Here is an 8,701-nt window from a genome sequence, read left to right as displayed (position 1 = left end):
TACATATCTGTCAGGCTTTCTTAATTGTCAGAATTTAAGAGTAGAATACCAAGCACTTACTAATTGGTTTATTATTAAGAAAATGATACACACACACAGGAGCATGCACATTTATACCAAAGACATTGAATTGCAGGGAAATTTACTGCTCTCATCTGAGTATGGTCTCTGGTAGCTATATAGACCCTGGTTAACATATCAACACATGATTTTGGCATTTAAGAAGCCATATATGAATGTCTCAGAATCACTCGGGATCATGCCTGTATTATATCTTATACAGACAAATATTTTATTATACACTACCTAGAGTTGGAAAGCAGAGGTGAGAGGTGGTGTGTGTGTGTGTGTGTGTGTGTGTGTGTGTGTGTGTGTGTAAAATTGAGTGGAGGTGTGAGAGGCAGAGCAGAATCTGTTTTGTCTAAGCCTGCCATCTTCACATCAATTACGGTGTAAAGAAAACGTTCAATAATGAAATGAGTTGAGAAATTCCAAGTCTATAATTTTTCATTTAAAAGGGAAACCATGGTAAGCCTCACGTGAATATCTTCTATGGAGCATGGGGAGCTGAACTCAGAAGACAGGATATTCACAGCCCTATTTAGCTTCAGGATTTATTTCTGTTTCCATGGCAATTCTGTTACATAAAACTGCATTACTCTTCCTGGTAAGAGGCCTTTCATTTGTCATGTAAACCTGTAACCCAAATGGTGCCTTCACCGGCTGGGTCCAGTCCTAAATGCACAACAAACTGGCTAATATATTTATTTTAAATCGATAGTGTCACTACATTTTAATAACAATGGCATTCTTATTTGGCATTTTATTTGCTACATCAATTCTAAAGTCCTCTTTTATTAGCTGGTATGGGCCTTCTGAGTACAACTGCACTGGAGCTACAGAAGTCAATAAAGGTAATAAATTAAATGTACCAGTCAGTCATTTTTCCTTTGCTCAGCTCAAAAAATCCCTCTGTAACCCTGACAGCACAGAAAAACCTATGCTAATGTCCCCCACTTATGTAATTGTTAAAAATAACAATAGGTTGAAACTCTGTTAGACTGGAGTGTGTCTTCAAGAGCCATTTGAACCTCTACTGCCAAAGGAACAGGTTATTAATATTCTCTTGGGTACTTCACACTTGCCCCTTCTACTTTGAACCCATTGGATTGCCATTTGTTCACCATTTTGAGTGATTTAAGTCAGAATCATGGCTTTAGAACTAAACGGATCTAATGGGTCTATATTCTCCAATCTCCTACTTTTAAAATGAAAGACCAACCCTTGTGAGGTTAAATGGCTTATGTAAAGTCAAACAGTGAGAGGCAAAGCTTAGAGGAGAAGCCAGGATTTTGCTCACATTGAGTCAATTCTAGACAATTCACACACTCACTGATTTACTCCTTGGAAGAAAAATGTTTTATCACTCCCTCAGAGATGTTTTTCAAGGATCATCAGTAACTGCTGAAATTGTAAATATATTGTTTTGATCAATAGAATTAAATGATATATTAGCAGGAGTTTTTTAATATTACTCAAATATAATGAGTTTCATTGCAAAGAGTAATTGTGTGTATTAATTCCTAAAAAGTATTGGATTTACAATGTAAAAGGTGACCCTTCTGACAATGATTTATATAACTAAATATGTGAAATGTATTGGTAGTGATAGTATATAAAATGCATGAATTTATTGGGTTATTCTTGGGAGACCTACACCCAGGGTCAAGACCATCTGCCCATCTGGCTAATCTGATACCCAGAATTAGCCAATACAAAGGTAAGCCAGCCCCAATCAAAGTGTGACAGCCATTTTGACCATACTGTTAGCCTGGATCGAGTATGACTTCACCCGATGAGCAATTCCTTCCTCGATCTCCTCCTAAGTCAGTTGGTGACCAACTTAGTGTCCTCTTGAAGCCAGCAGGAACCTTTGTTCAAGGGACATGCCATCCAAGAAGCAGTCACAACACCATGGCTTCCTGGTCTGCCTTCCTACTCGCCTGAAGCTAGTCTGGGTGTTCAGGAAGGTAGATGGTCCTCGTGCATTTGTCTGCCATAATCAACACTATTTTAAAAGGCATCATCTCATGTGGAGGAAAGTAGCTAAACAAAAACCCTATAGGACCTCCTGGTTCTTTTTTCAAAGCTGTAGCCTACTTGATACATTATGTTCATAGCTCTCAAACAACAAGCATTTACTGGGCATCCACTATGTTCCAGACTCTGCTTTGGCTGCCATATATAAAACTAAGATAGAGAATCTACCCTCTATGGGCTCCCATTGAGTGGACCTAGAGAGCTTTCTATGATACCGTATTGTCAAGGACCTGCTGAGAAATAGTCAGAGTATTATTTCCTCTTACTTGAGAGTTTATGTAGCAGACACAACTTGTCCACATTGTGAGAGAATAAAGGCAAGATGGTAAGTATTTTCACCTGAATTTAATCAAGAACGGATGCAGGCAATTCCTCATTTTATTATGCTTTCCTTCATTGTGTTTCACAGATGTTGCATTTTTAACAAATTGAAGGCAAGCCCTGCCAACAGCATAAAGACTATGATTCACTTTATTGCGATACTTGCTTTATTGCAGTGGTCTAGATCCGAACCGACAACATCTCTGAGGAAAGCCCACATTTGGAAGGCAGCTCTTCATAGCCCTTCAACTGTTTACATAATGCATAATTATCAGTGGCTGTGTCTCTGCAGTTGCCAAATTTGGGGATCAAGCTAATGGGATATGTATAATATGAGTAGGATTTGAGAAATCCCACTGAATGTTTCAGTGTAGTCAAAGTCATAGAAACAAAGTTTTTTCATTAGTATTAGGTTTTCTTGGACTTATATGTGGACAAAAATCGAGCTTTCAGTTTGTAATTTTGTTTTTCTGTTGCTTTAACTATGGTGAGTTATTTCTAACTAGGAATACATTTGGAGACCAACTGGTCTCTTCCTCTGCCAACCTCTTGCAACATACCACTAAAGACCACCAGATGGCCATGCAGTTTCTACTTGAGTACCTGATAGTTAACTCACTAACTTCAGGATAATTCTTTGAGTTATAATCATTAGAAGGTTTAGGTTCACATTAAACAATTTTCCACCTTATAGTTTCTGCAGGTAAGGCCAAGCAGAAGAAAGCTGACCTTTCCTCATGACATCTCTCTGCACTTTTACAGATAGCTCTAGTTACTGTGACTGCTCTGAGTACTCTCTTCTCCAGGCTAAAAATTTCAAGTGGCCCCTGATCCTAGGTAGAAAAAGAAAATATAAATATTTACATGGCAAAATCTACCAGGTGCTCCAAGCCCTGCTTTAAATTTTCTTCCTCTTAATTATTATTTTTGGGTTAAGTTACTAATTTATTTAATTAGAAATGATCATATATCACCAGAGAGGATTACTATAACATTTGCTCATTAGGGGGTGATTTAAATAGACATTAATAAAGGCCAGCTCTACTCTAGATGAGTTCACAGCCTTACTGGGAAAGTTTTCCATCCATCCATCCTTCATTACTTCGTACAATATTTATTTGGTGCTGGCTAGTGTGCCAGCATTGAAAAGGCACTAATGATTTAGTAGTAAACAAGAAAGACAAGGTCCTCCCTAAGTAGGACTTACATTTATACAATATAATGATCAAATAACTAGAGAGTTCTAGGAAAGGATCATTATGATAAAGCAAAAGGAATAAGAAAGGGGAGGCTCTCAAATGCAAGTTGTGTGAAGAATGGAAGATCCTTAATATACAGATGGGACAGCCTATGACACAACTTGTTCTGATAGCATTTATTGATTATCTACTGTATGCAGAATTCCTGGTCAGGCAATGTTGTAAGACAGACCAGGGTATTGGAGTAATTCCCTGAGAAGACTAAGAGAATAATGCTACCTCACTTTTTTAAATTGATTTTAGTAACAAAGAGGAAGGGAGGGAAGGAAAGAGAGATAGAAAGAGATAGAGACAGAGTTAGAGATAGAGAAACGTGGATTTATTTTTCGCTTATTTATGCATTCATTGGTTGATTCCTGTATGTGCTCTGAACAGGGATCAAACCCACAACCTTGGCATATCAGGACAATGCGCTAACCAACTGAGTGAGCCACCTGGCCAGGGTCCATACCTCAAATTTATAGACAATTTTAGAGTTTGCAAAAAACCTCTACATAACAATAATAATATAGAAACAGACCCTACTTAGTGAGCAGGAAATATTTTTATGACCTCATTAAATAAGTTATTAAAGCTGTCATTTCATTTGATTCTTATAGCAACTGTGGGATATAGCCCGTGAGAGTATTATTATCATTCAATAGATGAGGAAAATAGCCCAGCTGGTGTGGCTCAGTGGTTGAGCATTGACCCATGAACCAAGAGGTCACCAAATCGATTCCCAGTCAGGGCACATGCCCAGGTTGTGGGGTGGATCCCCGGTGGGGGGCGTGCAGGAGATGGCTGGTCAATGGTCCTCTCTCATTGATGTTTCTATATCGCTATCCCTCTCCCTTTCTCTCTATAAAATCAATAAAAACATATTTTTAAAAATAGATGAGGGAAAGAGAACTCTGAAAGAATGTAAGGAACACTGTCCAGCCTCAGTAAGAGATGGGTCTTCGGTACTAAATCAGGCCTTCTAAGCCATTAATGTGTGTGTGTGTTTAGTATCTATGAACATCTATTTAAGTCAAATGAGGCTAATTATTATCTCAAGAACCAATTCACTATTAATAATAATAAGCCACTCTACTAAAGGATGAATTGAGAATATAAGAAAATAAAACTTGAGTGCTCTTTAAATTTTTATAGAAATTCTCCCTTGTTTATTGTGAACTGAGAATTTAATAAACAAGTGTTCTGCTGTAAGTGAGGTACATTTAATCATATTAGGATGGCATCATGTTATCTCAGATGTCTTTAACTCCAGTCTTCCTAGTGGGACACCCATGCTTTTGAATGACATTTATCTTGTCTAATTATAAGTCTCAAATGTCATTTTTTCTTGGAAAATCAAAATAAGAAAATAAATATGTTATGCCTACAACCCTTTTTCCTTGGGCTTTCTTCCACAAAATATTCAGCATCTGCTGATGGTAATAGTTCAACAGGTGCTAAAAAACCTCTGAAACTGAAGTTACTTTGTCATATAAATATTTGCTTTCTTCAACTGCTGCTGGAATTATGTACATCTTAAATATTACAAAAGCATTTAATACTTACTTGCTGAATTTACAATTTAATAGTTTCTCTTTGTCCATTCTTCCAGAAGTTAATTTGATAAAAGCCATATACATCATGAGAAACATCCTAGAATAAGTCAACAAAGAATTTTTGTTTATTAAAGGAAAATAATATATCTTTGCTAACAAAGTGTGAACATGTTACATGAAACAGTCACCTTTGGATTGTACTCAATAACTGAAATGCATATAGGCCTAAAGTAAAGAGGATAACAATAGAATGATAAAAATACATCTGGGAGAGGCATCCCAGCCGCCACTGAAAAAATATTCCTCAATTCCATTTCACAAGCATTTGCTGAGAATCTACTATGTGCCAAGGGCTATGCTTGAAGTTGGGAATACAAGGTTTTTGACCTCAAATTGGTTCCCAAGCAATAAAACAAATCCTACTGTGATAACAAAACAAATTATTATCATTACTTAGAAGAATTTGATTTGACTAGTTTGAGAGTTCATGAAAGTGGTGACATTTGAACCAGGATGTGAAAGATAAAATGAGACTGAATACAGGCTGAAGAAGAATTCTTTCTTACTCTTTGAGATTTTTGAGGTGGGAGAAAATTTGAAAGTTTATAACCTGTTGGTGGGGATGGGGATGGAGGTATATGATTAGCAGCTGTGGGGATAGAGGCAAGCTAAGCCAATCTCAGTTATAACACAGAGTGATACATGTAAGCAATAAATAGTTAGCAAATAAATCCTACCTATCAACTTACCAAAAATCATTCTGACTTTCCCTGACCCCAGAAGCACACAGGGAAACACTTTTTATGGGGCAAGATGCTCCACATTTCTGGAGAGGGATTTATCTTTCAAATTTAAGAATGGCCTCATTTCCAAAAGGGTTAATAATGACACCTGCATCATAGTCTGCTAGGGGAACATTAAAGAAGTTAATGTGTGTAGGCAATGTGGCAAGTGCTCAATCAATGTCATGTCATAAATATCACTATTATTATTCATTTGTTTCCTTGACCCTGTTTTGCATTTTTATGCATTTCTGAAGCTACACTGAGTTCATTTGTATTATCGCTACATAAACCCTACATTTGCAGTTTGTATCAGGGTTTATGTTTGTATATACTTCAGTACTAGTAGAGAAAAAAACAAAGTAACCCCAAAACTTTAATATTTTCTCCACCAGAAAGAGCCTACGTTTACCACTTGACCATGAGCTCTAGGAAGGTAGTGACACCTTTATCTTAGTCCTCTCTATACCTGATGCATTGCAGCATTTCTAGTGTGTAGTATACGTTTGTAGAAAGAGGAATAATGGGAAGGATAAGTAATACTAAAAATACTTCTCAAAGTATTTAAATACACATTTAATTTAAAACTTCCCCCAAAAGAAACTTCTGGACTACGAAAGATGATTTCACTGGAAGATTCTACCAAATACTTAAAGAATTAACACCAATTCTATACAATCTCGTCCAGAAAACAAGAGCAGAGAAATACATTTCAGTTTGTTTTATTTAGCTAGCATTACCTGATACCAAACAGATCAATATCCCTTATGAATTTAGACACAAAAATCATTAAAAATATCAGCAAATGTAATTTGCTATATGCAGTATGTAAAATTAATTATAGACTATGACCAAGTGGAGTTTATTCCAGGGATGCAAGGGAGGTTTAATAATTTTTAAAAATCAATCAATGTTATCCCATCTATTAACAGAAGAACCTCATGATAATAAAAATTGTTATAAAAATCATTTGACAAAATACCCATTCATGATTGAACCTCTGAGGAAAATAGCAATAGGGAAAATTATCCTCAACTTTATAAAGAACACACACAAAACCTACAGCTAGCGTTATGTTTAAGGGTGGAAGACTGAATGCTTTCCCACCAAGACTGGGAGCAAGACAAGGAGGTCTGCTTTCACGTTTCTTATTCAACACAGTGCAAAATGTTCTAGCTAGTGTAAGAAGTTAACGAACAGAAATAAAAGGCACATAGATCAGAAATGAAGAAATAAGGCTGTCCCTATTAACAAATGATATGATTGTCTACATAGAAAATCCCAAATAATTTACAAAAAAATAGCCACCTAGAACTAAGAAGCAAGTTCATCAAGGTCACAGTATACAAGATAAACATATAAAAATTAATTGCATTTCTATATACTGGAATGAACACATGGACTCCCGAAATTAAAAACAATACCAGTGCCCCCGCTGGTTTGGCTCTGTGGATAGTGCATAGGAGTGCAGACTGAAAGGTCCCAGGATTGATTCCGGTCAGGGGCATGTACCTGGGTTCTGGGCTCAATCCCCAATGAGGGGGGGCGTGCAGGAGGCAGCCATTCGATGATTCTCTCCCATCATTGATGTTTCTATTTAAGTATATTTTAAAAAAAACAACCAATACCAGTGATATTCATTACATAGCAATTAAACTCTTGGGCATTTATTTGAGACAAATGAAAACTTAGGTTCACAGGGGACCTAAGTCCTATGAATACATATAGCAGCTTCATTCATAATAGCCCAAATGGAAATAACACAGATGGCCTTCGGTGGATGGATTATGCAAAAATAAGGACTGCCTGTATTTTTTTCTTATGAAAGCATGAAACCTACCAAAATTTTAAATATTAAATACCTCAGCTCTTCTAAATTGGAGTACAGAAAATGTGGTCACTTTGCACACATTACATGCTCACATACTATCTCACACATTAGGGATTCAATGAATCAGAGGGCATGGATGTATAAACAAACTCCACAGAGGTAGGAGGAGGAGGACAATCACACAAGTGGCATTTCAATCAGTAACAGTAAATATATTTAAATAAACAAACATGCATAGAGAATTCAGCAAAGTACTCTGCAGCCAGTAAGCACTGGATGAGTGGTGGTTATGACTTACAATAGTTTCTCCTATTTTGAAGTGATTATTCTCATGGCCTCCGAACATATGATACCTTTTCCACACAGATTTTGTTAGAGAATTTTGAAATATAAGAAACTCCTCATACCATAGCTCAACCTTTTCCAATATTTTCGACATTAAATCATTTCCATGACAAATACATCCACTGGTAATGTTCCAGACTAGCTGACTGATGACAGAAATTATGATACTGAAGGAATCTTAGAAAACTTTCAATAATTGATGCCTTTGTGGGGGGGGGGTATGGAAAAAAGAAAATAGCTAATATTTTAATCTCTGGAAATTAGAAATTGTATTGAACTATGCCAATCATCTACACTAATAAAAGAGAAACATGGTAATTGGCGTACGACCGCTACCCTTCCCATTGGCTAATCAGGGAGATATGCAAATTAACTGACAGCCAAGATGGCGGCCGGCAGCCAGGCAGCTTGAAACTAACATGAGGCTTGCTTCCTTCAGTGACGGAGGAAACCAACGTTCCCCGCCTGCCTTGCAGGCCTCTGAGCCTGCAGTTTGAACATTGTAACAAACATAGAAGCTAAAAAAAA

General features: G+C 36.8%; 1 long non-coding RNA gene across 1 annotated transcript in view; it reads right to left on the bottom strand.

Annotated features, from left to right (window-relative positions):
- Positions 1–627: 627 nt before the first annotated feature.
- The window catches only part of LOC106725155, a 10,801-nt gene continuing 2,727 nt past the window's right edge, over positions 628–8,701 (bottom strand). Inside the window, exons 2-3 of the long non-coding RNA XR_001361020.1 lie at positions 3,182–3,187; positions 628–637 (exon numbers count right to left, since the gene is read on the bottom strand). This is a non-coding gene — a long non-coding RNA (uncharacterized LOC106725155). The remainder of the gene's footprint in view (positions 638–3,181; positions 3,188–8,701) is intronic.

Source organism: Myotis brandtii, unplaced genomic scaffold, assembly GCF_000412655.1.
Source record: "Myotis brandtii unplaced genomic scaffold, ASM41265v1 scaffold1390, whole genome shotgun sequence".
In the NCBI taxonomy this organism is placed as follows: domain Eukaryota; kingdom Metazoa; phylum Chordata; class Mammalia; order Chiroptera; family Vespertilionidae; genus Myotis; species Myotis brandtii.
This window is presented reverse-complemented; position numbering and strand designations above follow the sequence as displayed.